The sequence below is a fragment of the Dreissena polymorpha genome, chromosome 4 (genome assembly GCF_020536995.1).
Source record: "Dreissena polymorpha isolate Duluth1 chromosome 4, UMN_Dpol_1.0, whole genome shotgun sequence".
Classification (NCBI taxonomy): domain Eukaryota; kingdom Metazoa; phylum Mollusca; class Bivalvia; order Myida; family Dreissenidae; genus Dreissena; species Dreissena polymorpha.
In genome coordinates, this window is record NC_068358.1 from 89,691,912 (window position 1) to 89,717,532 (window position 25,621).

The window sequence follows — 25,621 nt, forward strand, 5'->3', positions numbered from 1 at the left end:
CTCACAGCTAAACTGTGACTTCAATCCATAATTCAGTTTCTTTTAGTCATGAAAATGCAAAGAACATTAGATCGTTAGACATGCTGTTCAATGCAGAAATTCTAAAGTGACCGACATTGCGGGATCTGGACTGGCCTTGTGTCATTTGAAGCCATATTTTCTTAGGGATACTTTCATTGCTTAAAACAAAGAGGGACTACCAAGAGTAACAAACGCAAACAAATATTTTATCTGAAGTGGTCCCTAAAATCGGTCAGTTTTTCAGTGACAAAAAGTGACGGAACGAGAAAAAATGGCTTCCAAATGACACACGACCAGTCAAAATCACGCAATGACTTTATACTGATGCTTCATAATGTTACATCTAGTTGTCATTAATCTGGCTGGTTTTTATTTAAATATAAGTTGTATATATTTGTGCTTAATGTAAGTAAAATTTTAACTTATACATCTAAATGCTACGTAATATTGGGAAAACTTAGACATTTTGTGGTGAACTACGGCTGTATTCATATGTTGCCTTTTACTTTAGGTTACCTTAAGATTGTATTAAAAATGTATTATTATATCAATATCAAACCAAAGTTAGCTAAATTTCTTCATTTGTCAGGGTTTATAACTGTCGCTTTAAATAATCAACTAGAAAACCCAAAAATAGAAGTGATATACAAATTTATACTGAAATTCTTTGAGTTATAATGAATGGGGGTAGACATACTCAAAGTGTAAGTTCTTGAGATAGGAACGGTTAAACTTCCTGAAATTCGTTCAGTGTGTAGAAAATATGTTGTGTTAAATAAATATATACAATATATGCATTTCATCAAACTACAAGTGACATCAAACATAATTAAAGTTTCTTGTGACTTAACGATTTGTTGTCGTTTTGCCACTTTATGCAGATAAGTTCAAATATTATTGGAGATCAAAGGCACAACTCGCTTGCTATGACACTTGTTTCATGCTGTATCTACTAGCACAATGCAGTCGAGTATGTTTATTTAGTTAATTGTTAAAATATATGTATATCCCATTAACAAAAAACATCTATTTTGGATATAGGGTGAATCCATTGAAAACGCCCAACCGAGTCAAGGGGTTGGTGTATTCAACCAAGTATAAAAAGTTAACCGGCTGGTTAAAAGTTTTTAAATTTTGCAATAAGTGGTGATATACAATTAACCATGGGGAAACAACAACAAATTGCGTTTCTGGAAAAGTGCCCATTAGACTTTGACTACCTTAATATTATAGCAACACGCTAACCACCTGTGATACAAAACGTTATTATATAACTTAAATTCTCAAAATATGTTTGTTGGTCTGTACTATTTTTCATGAACGATCGACATGTAAGATGTTTATTGACTCAACCATAAGATAAAGCTATATAAAATGCAAAGCACATGACACTATTTAAATGTTCTGTCAGTTTTCATTTAACTTGAATTAATTTTCTTTTACAGTGAGATACAATATTGAACAATTCGTTTATACAAGTGAAAAAACAACGAACATGAAGAAAACTGAACTGTCTATGCATGCTTCTTGATTTCTGTTTAAACGTGGTTATGCGCGATAAACATATGTCACTTTATGTCATTAATCTTTTTTGTCTGTATTTTTCGGAAACATTACTTAACCCCGTTGTGGTCAATAAAAATACTTGTTTTAATTTTGTTCTTCTATACACTAACGAACACTCTTTATGAGACTACGTAATGACGGAGTTTTATTTTACCGGTACCCGCTAAATAGGTTTCGTGTTATAACATTTTATAAATATGTCAAATGTATAGACAGTATTAAGCACTTAATTATGTGTCCGAACATTCTTTCACAAGGACAATCGTTCCAACGATAATTTTGACAAGGCGTACATTCGTTCATACGTTGTTTTAACTACACGGACAGTCATTCCCACGCTATTTTGACATCCCGGACAATCGTTCCAAAATTATTATGACAGACCGGATATTCACCCCTACATAGTTTTCACGCTCCGATTTATGCAAGGTTTCGCAAACTACAGATCTCAGTGTAAGTCGATATATTCAAATATTCACGTTAACGTTACATTTTTCATGATCACGATAAAGTCTTACAGCAGTATAAAGTATAACATAAAATATTAGAACAAAAAATTCTTAATAACGACACATTAAAATACCGGATAAAATGCCAAGAGTGTCATAAAATTTTGAAAAAAAAATCGATAATAATGACCGGGATAGCAATTATTCTGGAGCGAATCTGTCAAAATAACGAAGGAACGAATGTCCGGACAGTCAAAATTATTTAGGAACTATTATCCGCATTGTAAAAATAACGAAGGCACAAATGTTCAGGTTTTCAAAAAACATAGGAGCGAATGTCCGCCTGTGTGAAAATTGTCCAGGACGAATGTCCGGCATTCACTGTATTATTATGATTACACTGGCTAATATCTATACAGTATTTAGTTAGAGTATTTGGTGTTAGATTAGTCTTTGAAATGACAACGTAATACTACTACCACGATGGACATTGGGAATCATAAATGATGTTCAATGACCAGGCATCTACCACGGGTGGTTATGACACCATGCTGTTATGTAGTATTTGTCTGAACAATATCTGATCATAACGAGATAATGGGCTTGTGCTAAACACAGGGGCTATTAAACCACATATGTATCAATAAGCAAGATAGATCTTTATTCAAACAGCACGGTAAAAAAGCTCTAACAAAATTAGTCAAATGTGTGCAAAAAAATGAAGAAAATCAAGTACTTCAGCCAATATTTTTTTAATGTACTGACACTTAAACTGTGAATTACATATGTATTACTTATTCTGACATTGTCATATTGTGTTTCTAAATCGTTACATCGCCGAATGTTCAAAAGAGTGAAAGGTTGAAATCAGATGCGACGTTGCGTGGGATTATTTTAAATGGTTAGACGTTCAGCCTCGTTCTGGAGTTCTGCGAGTCACGTGACTTTGCGCTCTTATCGATTTCGGCCTATTGTGTAAAGGGTCTATTTATTCGTCTTTTAACACGCTCCTATGCGTGGATCATAAAATGGTTCTAGTGATAGTTCCTGCATGCATTCGGTAGATTTGCTCGACGAATTCTGTTCATGTACTGATGAATACCACGTTTTAGATGAAAAACACTCGAGAGCCGAATCTCTGACTCGCAGGTGCTGATCGTCGACATATGCTGAGGAGATGCGACCTAAATTTAGAACCCATCAGCATGTACAGAACGAAATTTATGGCACTGTTCGTGTACATAAGCATACATGCAATCGACGAAATGAGAAGTATTTCCGAATGTTTTGCTTCGCTTTCCTCTTCCTGTGGGTACAAGTATGGTTGTACGATACCAAAAGCAACTGACGGCTATACGAGACATACGAACACCAGACTTAAAACAATGGAAATTACAGTCCATTGCGAAACCGGTCTTCTTCCCGAAGCTGTAAGAGGAACTGGGTAAGTACTTCCAACACTAATTCTAAAATGTTCGCTGTGTCGCAATTGATTTATAATGAGTGTGTTCCCGATTAAGATATACAGAATGGAATCGCGAACGCCATGGCAAAGTCAATCCAAGTTCAAAATGAAAATGAATGAATGAATGAAAATGAAGAACTTATAGTCAGGTTTCACAATGCATATCTTTCCGTTTTCTGGGTGGTTTAACATCTCAACCCCATAGGAAAGGTGGCAATTGCAAATGGCAAGAAACAAAACAAAACTTGCTAGCAAAACGTATATTCGCCTTTGTGTGAATACATTCTGGACTTCGTGAGGTCTTCGCACACTGTATGTCCGTTCTATTGTTATCACGGCCAGTGTCTACGGCGATAAATGTAGAAGAAAGTAAGTAAAGAAAACGTCAATTATACATACATTAACATTTTGATTTCTGATGTCAATGTTAGTCAAAGTTTTAATCCACCTTTTTAGAACGCAAAAAATTAGCACTAGAGAATCGGAAACTGCTAGAAAAATAAGTAAAATACTCATCGAAGTTAACTTTCGTCTCTTCAGTACAACGATTGAAAGCGCGTGTCCACACAAACCAAAGCATATCAGTATAGGAGGATAAATTTTATTTAACAAATATGCCTTTAAGTAATTGTTTTGGGACGAAATCTTTTAATTAAACATGTAAACGTTATTCTACCATGGTACGTGACTTGTTTTCTATATACAAAGAAGGAAATCTACCGTGAGTTATTACCTCGATATACCAATCGTTGTAAGTATTACGTCACTTTTGATTGTCCGCGCACTGTTTATGAATGAAGACGACGTCATATGATTTTCATTGTTGTTGTGACGTCACGTTTTCGCGGAAAAGTGGAGGACGTTCGGTTAATATAATTATCATTCATAACCTTTAAATCGCGGGTAACTTATTAATGAAATCGTGTTAGAATCGAAATAATCGACGAGTAACCGTTGGTTATTGCGGTAATAACCAACGGTATGTCGTTCCGATGCTTGTTATCGAACCATTCGGACTACGCCCTCGTGGTTTAATACCTACGCATCGGAACTCCATACCGTTGGTTATTACCGCAATAACCAACGGTTACCCGTCGATTATTTTTTAAACCACAAACACCAAATAATACACTTCTTATTAACAACCAGTCGTATAACTTGGAAATATTGAAACAAAATAAACCTGCATTGCTTATGAACAATGTTCTTCGTCCGTTGAAATACGATAACAAAGAAAACCACCAGCAGAGCATTTAATATCTCACATGTAGTGCTTAATCGATTCAAAATTAAAATCTCATTGTTGCTGATGTTCGCAGCATTGGGCATTTAATGCGAACATCAAGTTCTCAGAATCTCAACAAACAACTTCCAATATAATTATTTACATCAAGGGAGTCGGAGTTTTGAGTCAATGTAACAGCTATATCGAGCTTTTCTGTTTTTCCTGTTGCGAGAGTAAAACGGATATAAGAAGCCCAAAGAACCGGCTCAATCTGACCAAGCTATGTTTGTCTTTAAAATACCTCTATTTTTTAGTTGAGACTAAATGTACTGACGTTGTAACAAAACATTGAAGATAAATTCAATGAATTAAATAATACATTTGTTACATATTCAGACATGCTTACTAATTGTCCGTTCAAAAATGTCTACAACAAACATGGATATTGTTATTGTACAAATTCATTGTATTCGGAGAAATCATTTTATGGCTTTTGTGATTGGTAAAGATTTGTGTCAGACATATTGCAATTGTGTTTTACAATTTTAACTAAACTATTTTCATTTTACAACAGTTTTAATACTGCTGTAGCGTCCCAGTGTTCACTTATGTGTTTGCTTGCGAGCATCGTAGCTCCAGACCAGCCTGCGCATTCGCATAGTCTTGATAGGGGCTGCATTGCCCGCTAATGAGATCACAAACCCTTGCGTGAGTATCTAGCGGGCTGAATATCCCTGACCAAATTGAAAGGGTGTATCTACTCGTCTGCAGTTTGCCACTAAACAACGGATACATTTAAAAACATCGTCGAAAACTACGCTGAATTGAGTCATTATATATGTATGATTTACAGACATTCAGAAGTGTGGATATATCTGTCATGAAAACGGATACGCACTTTAAATGAATAATACCATGAGACATTGTCAATCAAAAAAATACAAGGCCATGAAGAGACGTCATGTAAATCGCAAACCCGATTCCCTTATTCGAAGGTCAATGTCAAACTGAAAGGTTATAGGTCAATAAGTTATTGACACGGAATGGCTACATACACAGGATAACGGCATAGCAACGATAGTTACATTTCGAGGCATGTTTATCGTTCTAGTTTATGATGGTCTGATGTGGAGAATCGTTCCATATCAATTTATAATAATGACATAAGCATCTGCGATTCAAATGACAAATATGATCCCGCATTTTAATATTTTAGTATCTTTTATATTTCGGTAGTGTTTTCGTACATTTGTATTAAAATATTCGTAAATAACGATTAAATAACATCATTACAATAACGGCGACCTCTCTGACTTAATAAGAAGGGTTTGAACCTTTTTACGATATAAATATGATATATGTGACATTAACTGTTGAACATGCGTTTAAATGCTATTTTAGATAGGCAATACAGCGGACCCATTTAGTGCATTATTTAATTGGATACTACATTTAAGTGTAAATGAAGAGGACAAATCAATACACAATATACGTTATGTAACGGTATTCAATATATGATATTTTATATAAACAACATAAAAAGTGATAAAAATAGTTAAATATCATACAACCGAGGATAAAAATATAAGTAAAACACTCATCGAAGTTAACTTTCGATAAATAGTACAACGATTAAAACGCGTTTCCACACATCAAACTGGGAGGCTATATTTTATTTTACAAATCTGCCTTGAGGGAATTGTCTTGGGCTGGCATGTTTATATTTTATACATTTAAATGTTAATCACAAATAACACATAATACATTAACTGTTAGAAACCAGCCATATTCCTGGGAAATATTGCAAACAATCAGACCTGCATTTTTTTAACTATTTGGCTTATACACAACCAGCAGAGCATTTTTACCTCACATGAAATGCCATTGTGGATTATGAAATGCGTTGCATTTGGTCCGTCATGATTGGTCATTTTAGTCACATATCAAGTTCTCAGAAAATCACAACAACACTTCTAATATAATAATTTAAACTAGGAGAGTTAGTCTTTTGTATCACAATTATGACGATGACGAACGACATAGTGTGAAGCAAACAAACGAAGCGCCGTCTAAAGTGCCTTCAGATGTAAAACAGAACGCACTTTGGCCATATTTTATGCATCAAAAATTTTCAAACGATATCAAATGCATCATCATAACAATAATCATGGTCCCCATTTTCTATGTCAAAATTTGTGTTATTTGTTTCATTTTTTTCTTCATCATCCTTATCTTAGTCCTAGTCCTGATCATAATAATATTGAATTATGAATTAGCACTATTATGTTTTTCTCAATGTGCATTCGTGACATCTGTCTGACCACTATGTTTACATAATTTGCTAGTATGTAGGTTATTCATGCATTACTGTTGACGACACGTTTTTTCCTGAAGTCTCTTAAGTTGGAACTTAAAATTGAGTTCAGAGACGCCTCATTTGTGTAGATCATAGATCAATTGAAGACACGTATCACGAAGTTTATTGAGGTCTCTACACAATTTGGATTCGAGAAATCTCTTCGGCGGAGATCACACATCTGGTGTTCGAGATTGAAAGTCTCCTTATTAATGTGGGACTTACCATGTGGGTCCTTAATGGAACCAAATGGAACAGGGTCAGATACGACTTGTCTAAACAAGATATGTATCCGATGAACTTGGTCCTGTTTGATTATGTTAAAGGCTACACATTGACATGTGTATACTTATTTTTATATGTAATATCATAAATCCGTCCGTTAACCATGAGATTATTGTTGAGTATTAACTTAACGTTGATTTGTTTGGTAATTTATTCAAAGACTTTGTAAAACATGAACAAATTGTATATAAATATACTGTGACGATTGTACTATAGACACAATAGCGGCATAAACAAATTATTAACATAATTATTGCAATGCATGTAGCATTTCTACGGACATTCAGTTTGACATTCGTTTAAATAATGCGGATTCCAATCCGTGATGTAATTATTTCCGAATATTTTTAATCTTTGATATGTGTTATTACTCATCGTCTGTTAATGTACGGACGCGTGCATCGATATTCTCACTTAATTTATATCTGGTGTATAAATACATTTTGCTAATATTATAACAAATGTTCATTTGTTTCTTTGTTGAGTCTTCGTCTCTTCGTCTATTACACATATTCCGGATATTGCTTGAACAATATCGGTCCATTTTCCTTAGCGATAAAACAAATCGAGTATTGTTAACATGACGTTTTTATCCACTCTCTTAAATGAATGTCACATTTCCTCTCTGATTGGCTGAATAATCACGTATCGTATTGCATAGTCGAGTACCATATGTACCATATTGCTTTTGGAAAACGGGAAGCGTACTATTCCAACCCTTTCTCGTAATGGCCCAATAATGCATGATGAAATTTAACGCATTGGTAAAACAAACAAGAATTGAGTTACAAAATCATACAGTTTGTTCTTTTGTTGCAAACATATTGTATTTGCGACTACTTAAGATTATGTATTTTGTGACAATTATTATTTTGCAAACATCATAGCTGCGCTGTAAAACATTGTTTCAGAAGAAAAAAAAGGATTATTGTGGATGGTCGTTCAAATAAAAACGTAGTGTTACCATCGTCTCTACAGTTTTTGTGCTTGTTATACGAAAATTGAAATTTCGGATCGCGACCGCTCTTGAGAGTGGTCAACATAAATGATATGCCTTTAACAGATCACGATTATTACTTAAAACAAAGTTGCCGAATGAAATATATCTACCTATATTGATATGCATGGGCGTTTCTAGAAACGTGATGTCGTTCATTGTATTAAGTCGCCGAAAGTTAACCTCTATGATAATTTTACTAATTGCTCTGGCTGTGACAGATTCGTTTATTTAATTATATTGTGCGCTAACGCGATGGATTCATGTTCTGACTCTTATTGACATAAGAATTTCCAGTGAACACATCTGTAGATTTGACATTTTATTCACATATTTATTGCTGCGGCTATCGCCATGGATATTGGTGCTAATAACCTTAGAACGGATATATTGTATTCTAAGGCCACATTAAGTCATAAATGTGTTCAAAAATAAAAGGACATGCGCATTATTGGTTGCACTTTTAGTGTTCATTGCAATTGTAAACTGTCAGCTTATTTATGGATTTACGACGACACACGTTCCTAATATTGGAAACATTTGTATAGCGGAACCTGATTATGAGTATAATATGTACACTATTTGGACGTGGATTGACTTTGCGATGGTATTTACGATTGCATTTTGTATCTTTGTCACTGGGAACACAGTAATCGTAATTCGATTGCAGCAAAGTGGCAGATTCAGAGCAATTGCAGGGCGTCGTGCAATTACTTCTTCTACTCATGGACGGTCCATGCCGCAATGGACAGTATTGCCCATCGTTTTTAGTTTGACATTTGGTATGCTAGTTTCACCAAACGTCTTATTTGGGATAGGACAACCTTATCGGTACCCGAAGTATAACGTAAACGAGGCAAGGTATGCCGAAATCCTCCTGATTTCCTCAATAACGTTTATGCTTATGTATACAAACAGTTCTATAAACTTTGTTCTGTATATGATCTTTGGTTCAAAGTTTAGGTCAGATCTCTTCAGCATGTGTCGGGAATCAAACGGTTCAACGACGGAAAACAAATCTGGAATGTGTACATTTTCCCGCGCACAGATAATATCGCCGCATTCACTTTTCTCTTCTAATATATCGTGTGATCCGAAACAGTATGTGTAATTTCTGATTTTTTTAAATAGTGGTTATAGCCAAGCAATCCTGTTTTAAAATTATTATCGCCAAGGAATACCGTTTGAGCTCAGATCGTACATAAAATAAATTGCGTTTGATCAAACCTTATGTGAACATTTATTGTACAAATTTTTTTAAATTAGTTTACATTTTTTTACATTAGTGAAAAACGTAACACGTACTAAGACAGAAATGATAAACAAATAAATATAATATTTATAGCGAATACATTGTATGATACAACCCCGAGTCATAAAGTATGTGTGCACGTTTTAAATTATTTAATAGATAATTCAACAAGCACATAGTTAAATTGATTTCATTCATTATTAATCATTAATCGTTGTTACCATTCTTGATTATTTTTTGTCTGGATGTGAAAATAACGTAACTGGAAACAAGAATAAAAAAGTTGTGATGTAGAGTTTTAATGATCATATAGTTTATGTTGTAATGAACCTATTGTTAATGCTTATGAATTTAGTATTGTGATATATATGAGAAACTGACGTTGTTGATTACGAATAGACAGCGAAACATTACCATTATTAGGAAGGACAAAGATTTATTTTGCTCATGCAAAACATGGACCATTCCAGATCAACGGACAGGGGACGACGCGTTTGTATTGATCGATTTCTATTCCTGTTGTTGCTAGCCATGTTTGTTGAAAATAACGTATGTTACTTGTATATGGTAATGCTTCAAACATATTCCGGATATACAACAACATCGTTATCTAATAGTGGATATGTAGATTGTATTTCGATAAGCATACTATGGATTAATCTTTGTTTTATAAAACATAATACTCGAATAAATAAAATATTTAAATATTCACGTTTTTTGTTTTATATGAGCTATAATGTCAAATATCGGAACAGATATTATAATGGTAATTCAAACAGCGTATACACCATGTAATTATATAGTTATTATTATTGCATTTGCATAACACGTTTAAAATACCAAAGAGTAGTAGTAAATTTATAAAAATTCACATAGATAATATTATGTGGTTATGGAATTAATATCCATGTTATCATCCGAAGCTGAGACACATGGTGCGAGGCTTGCCAATTTGATTTTAAAACAAAAACTAGAGCTTTGTCACAGACGTGACAAATACCCTCACATGCCGCATTGACACATAATATTTTGCATTTCGTCTTCACAAAAAACAGCGGACACCATGTTCAATTTTTAAAACGCACTAAGTGACCCCTTGACTGAGTTTTTGACCCAGAAAGGCCCATGTTCTAACTTGGCCTTAAGATCATCTCCATAAAACATCTGACCAAGTTTGGTGAAGATCGGATGTAAACTACTTGAATTAGAGAGCGGATACCATGCTGAATGTTAAAAAACGAACTAAGTGACCCCGTGACCTAGTTTAAGGCCGGAATGGCCCATGTTCAAACTTGTCCTAGAGATCATTGAGATAAAACCTGTGCCCAAGTTTGGTGAGGATTGGATGAATATTACTTGAATTAGAGAGCGGACAACATGGTGAGGTTTAAAACGCACTAAGATACCCCGTGACTTAGTTTTTGACCCGGCATGACCCATATTCAAACTTTACCTAGACATCATCTAGACACAACTTCTGACCAAGTTTGGTGAAGATTGGATGAAAACTACTTGAATTAGAGAGCGGACAACAGTGTGATGTTTCAAACGCACTTAGTGACCTCGTGACCTTGTTTTTGACCCGGTATGACCCATATTCAAACTTGCCCTAGACATTATCAAGATACAACTTTTGACCAATTTTGGTGAAGATTGGATAAAAACTACTTGAATTAGAGAGCGGAATACATGTTGAGGTTTAAAACACACTTAGTGACCCCGTGACCTAGTTTTTAACCCGGCATAGCCCATGTTCGAACTTGGCCTACACATCATCTAGTTACAACTTCTGACCAAGTGTGGTGAAAATCGGATTTTAACTACTTGAAATAGAGAGCGGACATCATGCTCAATGTGTAAAACGTACTAAGTGACCATGTGACCTAGTTTTTGATCTGGCTGGCATGGCCCATGTTCGAACTTGGCCTTTAGTTCATCTAGAAAAAACTTCTGACCAAGTGTGGTGAAGATCGAATGAAAACTACTTGAATAAGAGAGAGGACACCATTCTGAATGTTTAAAAATTCACTAAGTGACCCCGTGACCTAGTTTTTTACCCGGCAAGGCCCATGTTCGAACTTGGCCTTAATATTATCTAGATACAACTTCTGGCCAAGTTTGGTGAATATGAGATGAAAACGACTTGAATTAGAGAGCGGACACCATGCTGAATGTTTAAAACGCACTAAGTAACCCCGTGACCTAGTTTTTGAACCGGTAAGGCCCATGTTCGAACTTGGCCTAGAAATCATGTGGATACAACTTCTGACCAAGTTTGGTGAAGATCGGATGACAGCTACTTGAAGTAGAGAGCGGACACTTAATACAGACCGACAGACAGACCGACCGACCGACAAGTTCACTCCTATATACCCCCCTAAACTTCGTTTGTGGGGGTATAATAACTTAAAAAAAATAAATAAGGTTTACAGTGTGATGGATTTTTCTATTACGCATAAGAGGTCTCTTGTGTAAGTTATAACCCTGTTCCTCATGCTGATATTATATAGTGCAGTGCAAAATGACGCTTGAAGTATCTGTCTAGGTTGATCAGGAATCCGCTCAATGAACTAAATGAACTAAGGGTATTGAAAGAGACATAACGAAATGGCTCCATCTTCCTAACGATATGAAGTAAAATACCATGCATTATGCTTTTTGTGGCTTAACTTTGTGAGCTTACTTTAACATCTTCTGAATTCGGTTAAGAAAAAATAAATATGTCGTACGTTTTTTATCAGAGATATTTGCTGTGTTATGATTGTGCTAGGCTCTTTTACACTTTTACAAAACTTTTTAATGCTTTTAAAAAATAATTTCGTTCATGTATTTTGAGAATTAAAATAGAGTGGTAAGCCAGAGCACTCGATACTATAAAATTTAATAACATGGAAAAGATTGCGTATATGATACAATAATAACGATAAAAGTTACCAGACATTCAATATTGTAATATATACGGTTTTCGGACAGTCAAAAGAACAAGTAAACTTATATGCTTACATGCAAGCGATGCAATTTCGAAAAAAAAGTATCATGTTATTGTCGTAATATGACCAAGACTAAAGTTGATACTTATAACACAATGTTTAAATTGATCAATATAGGAGCGCTTAGGCCAAACTGGACTTCATACATGTGCGTATAGAATCACTACATATTAGCCTGGACAAGCGACGCAGTCGTTTTCTCTACCGGGACAGTACACATAAAACTCATTGAAATATGTTTTGAATTCATAAATGACATTATTTATGGGTCTGTTTCATTTACACAAATGTTTGGAGATCCGGTATTACGGTACAATAGTATTACAATAGTACACTGATATTATTACAGACGTTCCTTGTGAAACAATATTTGCTAAATGAAACATTTAAATGACAACACAAATTTAGAAAGATATTTATTAAAATCCCTGTTTATGTGTTTCCAGGTCAGTTCCGAAAGATACATGTTATCTACCCCCAGCAGAATCCTGCACGGAGCTCCTTGAAACGGAAGCGGCATACGGATAGCACGAGAAGAACGAGCCGAAGATATTGCCTGCTCCATACGCAATCAGCTTCTTAAATGGATACAAAGGACGAGGTGAAAGAAAACAATAAACAAATATTGCATTTTACCTTATTAATTATTATTCTTGTAAAGAAAGCACAGCATCAATTGTTGATACATTTGCATATAATTTCTTTCATGTTTAAAATGCAACCTTCCCTCTTCAGCCAAAACGCCTTATCAAATGTGTTGACCACCTCTTGCTTGAATTTTATTCACTTTAAGTAAGCAGTTAATGGCCCGAACCAGTGAAAAGACTCCAAACCACACATCTACTGAACAGACTTAATATTTGCTCAAGAATGTTCACCTAAATGCATTTATAAAGGTAAAATACGTAAATATATGTTTAACTTAACAGCAAAAAGTGTATTAGTAGACAGTATACAGAGTAGACCGATATTTAACAAGTAGTGCTTTACCCGGATTACAAATAACATTTCATTGAAAATTTTAAAAAACGTTTAAAGGGACCGTCAAACACGAATGACGAAAACAGAAAAGTTCTAAAAACCGTACTTTTAACAATTATTAGTTTATATTGATTACACTATCACGACTGGTATATTACATTACTTGAAAAAAGTTCATATTTTCAGTATATTCGATAATAAAATTTCGCGATGTGAAATCCAAAGTACATCGCGAAATAGGTGACATATCGATAAACACACTATAAATAACGCAAGTAGATTGATCATTGTATATATAAAATATATACAATTCACTACACACGCACAATTTGCATTCCTGGGTTAACCACGAGACGATGATGATCAATCTACTTGCGTTATTTATAATTAGCTGGTAGTTACCTGATAAATGTACCCAGTAAAATTTATTACCGAATATTCTGAAAATAGGGAAAAAAATTCAAGTAATGTTATATACCAGTCGTGATATTTTAATCAATAACAACTTATAATTATGAAACAATACGGTATTTTAGAACTTTTCTTTATTCGTCATTCGTTGTTGACGGTTCCCTTAAGCCTCACTCTGGGAAAACGGGGCCTCATGCATGTGGTTAAATTTTCATCTATTATAAGCCTGTGCAGTCCACACAGACTAATCAGAGACGACACTTATCTCTTAAATTGGACTTTTATTTAAAAGAGATTTCCTTTCAACGAATTTGATAATAAAAGACGAAAGTGTCGTCCCTAATTTCCGCGTGCGGACGTCACAAGCTAATCTGGGACGACACTAAACGCACTTGTATATAAGCCCGTTGTACCACACCGACGCTGATATTGAAAGTCACAGTCCATAGACCTTATTGGAGTCGATGTAGTACTTAATTTTCTTTGCCAACAAGGCCGCCGGGGACACTGACTGGGCGAAGGAGATGATGGCGATGATGATGATGTCCGCGATGTAATTGTCCAAACCAGAAGAAGTGGGTACGCTTGGAGAAGGGAGGCTGTTGGGGGAAAAACGGTAAATTTGTCGTGAAGCTAATAATAATGTCACGTAATTACACACTGGTCGTGGCGAACATACAGTAACAATCAAAGTTCATTTCTGTTTTCATCGAGATTTATTTCTGTTGAATATTTTCTAACACAACGCTTGCAAATGTTCACGAAATACAATTTTACAGCGCGGCGGTCAACATGGCCGCCGCGTCAAGAAGACGTGACAACTCTCCAAGTTTTTTTCAAATCTAACCGCAGATTCTATCTTTCTGACTGAACATCTACATTTTGTCTCTAAGTTAATTTGCATATATTTTCTTTTAAGATTTTGATTGTTCCTCAGCTAGTGCGCTTATTGTTGATTCGTTGACTAGTTAGAATGTACTAGAAGGAACAATCTAGTCATGTATTTACTTGCTTGCAAAATATTTTAACATCTAATCAATTTATATTAGTAAAGAGTAATCCCGTTATATTTGTCAGTGACATAACTTGGGTACCCTATGCAAATAAAGCTTTTCGGTGACCCTTTCATCTGTGCTGTTTCGATGACCATGTGTGGGTACTGTTAATCTCGTGTCTATATGCTGACCCTGAACTCATTGGTAAGTATATGGACCTTCAATACTTTTATATAAATGACTTTTCATTTTATTGATTCCAATTATACTCCACCCTGGGTGTAAACGTATTTGTGTTCTTACTAATGTAATAAATCTTAAATCAGGTCCTAGTTTATTGTACTCTTATATTATTTGTAAATGACCAATATCTCACAAAAAATTATTATTAAATTTTCAAACTTCATCCTAACATTGCATATACATATTATTGAAATATCTCCTTATTAATTTCCATACGAATACGAATAAACTCATAAGAATAAATGATATGTTATAAGCTGTTACATGACAGTAAGTGTGTTGTTAACCGTACTCGGGATTTGTTGTAAACGTTATAATTAGTTTGATGTATACCTAATAGTGGTTTTGTTGTAAACCTAATAGCGGGTTTGGTGTCAAACTAATCACTCTTTATAAGTGCAAGCTTGTTTTAAAATGATGATTTTCGTATCAGTACTGTATTGTGTTTTCTAGTTTAATGATAAAAATGTAGCATTTTAATAGTATTTTTTTTATTTTATCAGAAAACATTAAACTGTCTATCCACTGAGTCATCTTTAAACTGTCTGAAAACTATGCCAACAATAATTGTAAAAATGCTTTTAAAATGAGAACTGATAAATTGAATGCAAACGTTGATTAATATGATGGCCTAAGTGCATTTTTAACACCTTTTTATATACTATTTAGGTCACTTTCGCATTAATATGCATGTTCTTATTGCTTATATATTGTCAGTTATGTTTATGTAACAATGAACTGGAAAATGTTCAAGTTATATGAATAAACTTTCTGTTCTGTTCTGTTCTGCTATAATTATATATACAAATTACCTGATTGTGTGTGCTTTAAATTGATATAAATTTGCCATAGAAAGAAAGTATGAAGACAAATGTCAATATATTTTTTCATAGATAATTTCACCACCATATACATCTGAGTTTGGTTAGTATTTAACATGTTTATTAATTGTGTGTGTAAAAATTACATGTTATGCTTATTCGTTTGAAATAATAAGATATTTTCTCAAAGATCATTACAAGAAAAATCATCTGCAAAGTCATACAGTAGACCTTCTTAATCACAGAAATTACCCAAAATCAGTTCAAATAATAAAACAAATATTGTGTGTCATAGTTTGAAACCCTTATCTGAAACCTTTATTGAATTTAATATTCAAAGAAAGGAGTGCTAACGGATTTTGTTCAAGACTTGAGTAGTACAAAACTGAGTAGTACTCGAATTGGTACTAGTTAGCGGACATTTTCTTTCCTTTTATTCTCTTTTGAATTAACTAGTTGCAAACAATTTTAAAACAAATTAATATTGTTTACTGCTGATGAATTGCTTTGTCTGTCTTTAAGATCATAATTGATGCTTATTCCAAATGTTTTGTTTGGTATTTGTATAGGTATTGTAAAACTACAGAACTATACCAGTATAGTTTAGTAAATGGCATACCGTCTTGAAAACATGAGGGCTACATCTGAACTATTCATGTTGATCAGTCATTGAGCATGGTCAATGAAATTGACATTTCATAACAAAATGCTCCATAACTTTAGTCTCTAAATACAGATATACAGTCACCAGAATGCAGGACTTTGCGTTTCTTTCATTTTCAAAAATTTATAGGGGGAGGCTCCCTGAATCCCCCGATTGCAGGAGGTGGACACCGCACCCCCTTCGCCACTCTGTTGGTCAATAACAATCGTTGATGGGAAAATTCGCAGCCCTGTTTTCAAAACTCTGGCTACGGGCGTGGATTAGTATTAATGAATTTTAGAGTTGCAACCCTTGATTACTCGTTCTAAATAAGATGTAAATAATTTTACTCTGTTATTCAGGTGAATTATATGCATCGTAAATAAGTCGTTACTTAATGGGAAATACATGAAATGCAGACATTGTCAGTGATCACTTCGCATATGGAATTACGGCAGATCATAATTTATTTCGTTTAACATTTATGAATCTAGACACATGTGTTCATATAGACATAATGCTAGTATACGACGGATACAATTATCGCTGTTCACTTAGTATTATGACCACACGTATCCTTGTTTAGTTACCCTTTTGGAATGTATCCAACAACCTTGACACCATAGTTGTCATAGAATAACCCGTAATATGAGGCCAGTGTGCCAGCAACAACCTGAAAGACAAACATGTTCAATATACCTACTTATTTTTTACAAATATACTACCTTTCTCATTATATCGTATACTGTTTGCATGTTTCATTTGCTTTGATTTGTGTTCTAATATTTTGAATTGCAAACGGTTATGAACCAGGAAACTTATTAGTTATTTAAATAACTAGTTATATGTACCATAATTTTAATGGTGTTTTCTGTTCTTTAAAAATATGAGTTATTCTAACGCTTTTCCGACTTCAACCCCATTACTCGGGTTTGTCAATCAACACATGTGTCGTATGAACACATCTTCAAATTATAGCGATTATAGCAATTCCTATATATTATACTTCAGCCTAAACGACAAGGACTAGAATAAGAATTTGTTTCCGCTATCGCACCCACAAATTTTGGTATGTATGTCGGCTATACTTGTTTTACTTGTATAAAGTTTTATTCCCACTTTAATCGAGTGTATACGATCTTTTTTCAAACCTAATTGAAAGTTGATAAATAAAAAAATAAAAAAAAATAAAAAATAGAAAAAAATTGTCTTTTGTATGTAGCTCGTTTTTTGTTACTTTTTTGGAGAAGCACTTTATTGATGTTGATTTTGTAATAAATATTATACTGAATGCTAATTATAATTATACTGAATGCTAGTATACATTATAATTTCTAAACAAACGGGTGCGATCATTAATACAGTGGCCATTTAAAGAATAGTTCTAGTGAAGATAATTCGGTTATTCGTGTTATAAACGTTTGAATGATAAGAATGTTAAGATAATTGATATCCTTATTTTACATGCATGACTTTTGTTACTTTTGCTTATAATTGGCCTAAACATCTACAAGAATACATAGCACGACGAGTTCATTGTGAAATGGAATCTACAAGACAAAATACCACGGCGAGTTGATTTTGAACTGGGATCTACTAGAATACATACCGCGATGAATTCACTCGAATTCAATTGGGAACAGGGGTTTACACAAATACTTAGTTGTTAAACTTCATTGGGACGGGGATCAACGATACAACATACGATAACTGGAAATTGGTATCTACACGACTACTCAACATAACTATTTATATTGGAAAATGAATCTAAAATCAAGAATCTAAAACAACTCGTCATTTTTACACGACATGTTTAAAAACAAAATACCATTGCGAGCTCTATTGGGTACTGGAGAATCTACATCTACAAGGCGACTTACCACGACAAGCTCGATAGGAACTGGGATCTTGAGTCTATGCTTGAACCTCTGTAGAGGATCGCAGCGCAAATCAGGGCCAAAAACCAGCGTGGCGATGTTTGTTTTGTGGATGTTGGTGAAGATGTGCATAAACGTCTGAGAAAAAACATTTGTTAAACCCTTATAATGAAGATTGTGCTTCCTATGAAGTTTGTATTGTTGACTGTTACTGAATATGGAGCAAGGAACGGTTTACAGAATGTTTGTAACATGGGTTTGCTTTCAACATATAATTATGTTTTATTTTACCAAATAATGCTTTCAGTCTAATAGTATCAAACAAGATTTATACGAATGCACATTGCAATCCACTCCATTTTATGTGTTTTGTTTTCCTTGGTTTTTAACACGGAATCTATATTCAGGCTACAAAAGTGCGCTTTTTTAGGTCATGAAAACAACTGGCTATGTAGTTATAAAATAAAATAATTATTTTGTTCAATAAATACGTTCTTTGATTAGCTATCATGATTGTAAGAATTAACATCAGAATTAGTCATTAAAATTCGTAACTTTATGACTTTAAACATGTCGTCCGTACGGGGTAATTCGAGTCCAAAGATGCATTTGACCTGACTGGTTCCAACATGAATGGCAGTGCCCGTAGTGAAGCCGGCAATCAATGGGTCCGACATGTACGTGGTAACGACACCCATGCGGAGAACTCCCATAGCAATCTGTAACGAATGATTTAAACGTCTCCAATCAGCTAAACGATTTATAATTCCTACAGACTTTACACATTTTAATTGTGGATTGTTCACAATAAGTTCGTTTCTTATGAAGTTCGATGTAAAAAAATGTTTTATTTATTGTCCTCGTCCTATCGTTTTCATTTTTATCTTTGAAAAATGAATGGTGACATTACTTGACACAACATTCAGGTTCCAAGCCGGCCTGCATGCTTAAGGACATTGCGATGCCCAGTTTCGCCTCCATCGGCAGGTTGGGCTCGCTATCGGGCGGCTGATGTTTAATCCCGCTTGACCCGTTCGGTAACAGGGTGGTATTGACCTCGGATTTCACGAAGGGAGAAAGCGCGACCATAGTGTAGAACCGAGCAACCACGGAGCCTGTAAAGGCCCGGTCACACCGCCAGAACTTTGCTTGAGCGTTCCTGTAGCGGTTAAAAACAATCATCACCGCTCGCTACCGTTCACGACCGTTAAACAGAAGTTGGCCACCGTTAAGGCAACGCCGTATACGCTCGGTCACCGCTGATGGTTCCTCCTCCCGCTCAGAAAGTTTTGAGCTGCACAAAATATTGCGAGCGGTGAGGAGCGGGCAATTTTCCGCTCTGACAAAGTTCACCACCGTTCTACCAACGCACAGTCAAAGTTTGGCACCGCTAGACGCAAGTTCGTGGATGTTTGGGTCCGCAAGGTCAACGCAGAAATCTTGAATGCTGGACAACCGCTGCTTCGCAAGCTTTGCGGGGGCGGTGATTAAACGTTGCACAAACTTTGGTGGAGCGGTTGTAAGCGTTTTTCAAACGGACACGGAATTGCTGGAACGGTGTCGGGCGTTGAAGTAGCGATCCATTGCAGTGATGAACTTTGGTTTGGCGTTGGTATTGAGGTGTTGGAGCGGGACCAGAATTTGGCTATAAATACGGGGAGAAATGAGTCAGGAGTCAATTTAAAATCGAGCTATCGCTGAGTGCAGACCTCATTTTAATTTGCTCAGTTACAGTAAAAGTGTTCTACCATGGATGCTGTGAGACTTGTGATTGGTGCACTAGTCCAGCAGCAATATCAGAACCTCCTCAGATTGCAACAAGCTGTTGACAGAAGGAGAAGAGAGAGAAGAAGGAGAGACAGAGTTGTGTGGGTCAGAAAGTGGATACTGAGAAGGCCTGAACATGGACTGTATAACAAACTGATGGTGGAGCTGAGGAATGAGGATCCACGAGCCTTCCATCACTTTGGGAGGATGCCAACAGCCATGTTTGATGAAGTTGTACAGAGGCTGACCCCCGGATTGACCAAACAAGACACCAATTACCGACCAAGCCTGGAACCTGGTCTCAAAGTGGCAATCACCCTACGGCACCTGGCCTCTGGTAACACCTACAGAAACATGCAATACGCCTGGAGGATTCCCCACAACACCATCAGGGTGGTAGTTAGAGAAGTGGTAAAGGTCATCATTGAGGAGTACACAGATGAATTGTTGTTTTGCCCAACATCTGAACAAGGATGGGGAGACCTGGCTGACAAATGGTACCAGAGATGGAAGTTTCCCCACACAGTTGGTGCCATTGATGGCAAGCACGTGGCCTGTAAAGCTCCTCCTAACTCTGGCTCAGAGTTCTACAGAATGTCGCCTCTCCATCTCCAGCTTTCCACTTCTTTTGTCTACGTGGCATGATGAACTTCAACTATTGACTTCTATCAAAAATTACTAGAACGTCTATCAAAGCGATCCGTTTAGTTCCGTAGTCAGAAGCGGTTTGCCGCTATACCAACTTTAAACTCCCGCCGAGCCGACGCGCGCATGCGAAGAACGCCGCTCTATCAACGCTCGCGTCACCGCTAAACCAAAGCTCGCTACCGCTCGATACCGTTAAACCAACGCTAAACCAACGCTGGCTTCAGCGGTGCACCGCTTTGGCAACGCCCGTGTTGTCGATTTTTTTGCCCCATTTTGTGCGCGGTGACGAGCGTTGCCGAAATTCGGCCCCTCTTCATACCGTTCAAGGAACGCTCCAGCAAAGTTCTGGCGGTGTGACCGGGCCTTAAGAAGGCTCACTACGGCCACGAGGCCTTGGCAAACCGTTAATCAGCTTAGTAAACGTGAAGAAATGTTCGTGATTATATATTTTTATCTTGCTCCCCTCGATGATGTAAGCAGTCTTCGTCGATATATACGTTGTATAAATGTGGTATATGAATTATATGCATTTATACTGTCACATGGATGAGCTTTACCGTGTTCATGATCAGTATTGTGTGTTATGCATGTTAAATTCCGTATTTAATAAGAACAGTTGCAAATATACCACAGTCGTGTTTGTTGTTGTTTCGACAGCGTGTTTTCTGCCTTTATTTTATGCTTGTTAACAATAAAAACAACACGAACATTCTAGAAAAGGAGTGTTTAAATTATTATAAAAACACGTACACATGATTTTGATTTATCTCTCGGATTATTGACAAATGCAGGGCTCGAATTTAACTTTTTTCCAACTTGCAAAACATTGCAAGCAGCTTTAATACCAACTCGTAAAATCAAAAACATTCTCGCAAATTTTGCTGGAAACATAAAAAGCACGTTTGGACATTAGTTTAGTACTATTAAAGCAAAATAAAAAGCACTAAACATACGCATTTTATTTCTGCAATCATACGAAGATATCAGTTCCTTGGACCATACGGGTATTGTTTTCAAATATAAGTGTGTCGTGTTCACTCAGAAAACAAAGTTTGGGATATTTTGTAATGGGTTTTCAATTAGTGAAAAAATCAGCTATGATATCGTGTGTTGAGTGCGACGTTACCAAAATACATCTCAACGGTTTACTCTGCTTAATCTTTCGTTTTGTTATTTTTGTCTTTAGGTAAAAAGAAACTAGTTATTTTTCGCTTCGACGCCATGTCTGATCAAGTTCAATGAACACGTGAAAAGTCGATTGTTTCACGTTCTTTGTATCAATACCATCCGCGTATCTGAACTACAACTATACCAGTCTACATACAAGATGCGCCCTTCCGCATACAAGTATTCGGACGTTCTATAAATTGACCTACAGTTTAGCCTTCACAACGTCGAGCGCATTAAGCATTATTACTCTTTTTTTCTCCACTATTTCTTTACTCGCAAAAAAATACTTGTGGCTTAAAACTTAACTCGCAATCGGTATTTTTCACTCGCATTTTGCGAGTGTGCGAGTGTTAATTTCGAGCCCTGAAATGTACCAATGAATATATAAATCTCACGGATTATTGACAAATGTACCAATGAATATATTAATCTCACGGATTATTACCCATTGAGACGTGTCTGGACGTGCCGAAGATGCAGAACACGAGCACGGTGAAGAATGACATGTAGAGGCCCACGACTGGCGGCATCTCCGCCAGCATTGCATACGCCATGCCTGAAAATAGCATCAAAGGGAGTTGATTCGTGCAGAGTAATGGTTTAACTGGCTCGCAGTGTTCTCCCTTGTCAGACAAAACCTGTATCGGTAACCAGCTGGTCATATAATGTACTTGTGTTCAATGTTTGAAGAAGATTAAATTATTTAAGTGCAAGACTATAACCAAAATCGTCGACTGGTTATCCCGACGCTTTTAAAAGCGTGGCGATATTGCATTGATCTCCATCTTTCTGTCCGTCCGTTCGGCCACAATCTCCTCCTACACTATTAGCATTAGAACCTTGAAACTAACACGCATGGTATATATCAGCAAATTACTCCAGTCATTCTAGCCTTTAAATGGCCAAAGGTAGAAAAGATTGCAAAAGAATTGATTTGTTTGTTTTTAAGTATTTTAATATATGTGGAATCGCATGAAAAGGTTTAAAATTACTTTTCTTTGGCGGAAAGTGCTCAAATTTGTAACGAAATAACATGCCTAGAACTTCAGCTGAAACCAGTGGAAATTTATAAAAATTGCATATATGAAATGCATCTGGCCATTAAGCATTAGTTTTTGAAGCATACACGACATACAAATATCTTTCAAATAAACGATACATACGTGTGCAAGACAATCACTTATTCGTCAGTTTTAACCGTTTTTTTTTCCGAATGACTCTCAGAACTCGAATGGATTCACATAAAACAGATGGCGGTTTGATACGTCAGTCACTGGGGCGGATAATTGTATGCGTTTGCGTTTGTCCGTTCGGCCATCTCGTCGACACTTTAAGTGAATCATTGTAAAAAAGACGGCATGTCAGAGCAAACCTGTGGTATTTGCTCAAATATTAATGTCACAATAAAAGGTCAATACACGGACGGACGGGAACAGTACATAGGCATCATGTTGGTCCACTTGTATGATTATCCGATATTATGATGAATCGATTTGTATATGCATATAACAATAGAAAGGAATGTATATTCAGGCATTTCGAATAAAGATTGCATCCATAAAACAATTATGCTATCAAAATATTCACATGCTTACTTCTCCAAAAATGTGTTCTATAGTTTAAAATTTAGTTTGACAAGAGGTCAGTTTGCTGTTGTTGCATATCCGATTTTGAATAAGAAAAAGTGCGTACCTATTATTATATGTATTTTCTATTGAAACCACTGCAAATCGGTATCTCGTGTATTATGAAAAGGCATAGAAAAGATATGTAGGCAATCTTTTTAGGATTAGATCTTTGTGTAATAGACAATATTGCAGCGCAGTGCAGATGTTATGAAAATGAAACAACAGAGCAGGTCCTCTTTGCATCCACGTTTTATAGGGAAAACATATAATAAAATCCACATTGCCTGACCGCTAATATATACAATCCTTATACAATACATTAAACCATTTAATTATGTCAAGACCAAAATTAAACCATGATAGAGTCCGATTTACAAATGTCCATGGCTCTTCATATTTGTTATTAATATACTCGTGCATCGATAAGCTCAAATTATTTATAACGGCTGTATCAATACAGTATTCTGACATTATCGCAAACGTTCATTTGTTTTTTTGTTGAATCTTTGTTTCTTCGTGTATTTCACATACTCCAGATATCGCTTAAACAATCGCAGTCCATTGCCAACGGCGATAAAACAAATCAAGTATTGTTTACATGACGTATTTATCCGCCCTCTTTAATGTATGTCACATTTGCGTTTTGATTGGCTGAATAATCACGTAGCGTATTGCTTAATCGCGTACGATATGTACCATATCGCTTTATTGGGAAATGGGAGGCGTATTATTCCAACGCTCTCTGGTAATCGATTTTACGTCAAAGCATGAAGGATGCAATTAAACGCATTGGCAAAACATATAAGGATTCACTTCGAAAATCAAACAATTTGATCGTTTGTTTAGAACGGATTTCATTTGCGACTTTTTTAGTATATGTGATTTTGAAAAGGACTGTAACTTTTATTTAGGGAAAATCAAAGCTGCGCTGGAAAACATAGTTTCAGAAGTATTAAGGGAATATTGTGATTTGTCGTTCTAATGGAAACGTACTGAAACCATCGTTTTTACAGTTTTGTGCTCGTGATACGTCAATTAAAATTTTGGATCGCAACCGCTCTTAAAAGTAGTAAAAAATAAATAATATGCCTTTAAAAGACCAAGATTGTTACTTAAAAGCAAAGTTTCTGAATGAAATATATCTGCCTATATTGATATGTATAGGCGTTTCTGGAAACGTGATGTCGATAATTGTATTAAGGCGCCGAAAATTAATCTCTATGAGTATTTTACTAATTGCACTGGCTGTGACAGATTCGCTTATTTTACTATATTGTGTGTTAACACGATGGATACATGTTCTGACTCTTATTGACATAAGAATTTCCAGTGCGCACGTCTGTAGATTAGACATTTTTTTCACATATTTCTTGCTGCAGCTATCGCCATGGATATTGGTGCTAATAACCGTAGAACGAATATATTGTATTCTCAGGCCACATGACGTCCGACATGTTTTCACAAATAAAAGAACATGCGCGTTATTGGTTGCACTCTTAGTTTTAATTACCATTGTAAACTGTCATCTTATATATGGATTCACAACAACATACGTTCCCGATATTGGAAACATTTGTATAGCGAAACCTGATTACGAGTATTTTATGTACAATATTTGGACATGGATTGACTTTGCGATGGCATTTGCGGTTCCATTGTGCATCTTTGTCACTGGAAACACAGTAATCGTTATTCGATTGCAGCACAGTGGCAGGTTTAGAGCAATTGCAGGAAGTCGTGCAACTACTTCTTCTACTCGTGAACGGTCAGTACCGCAATGGACATTGCTGTCCATCGTTCTTAGTGTGACATTTTGTATGCTAGTTTTACC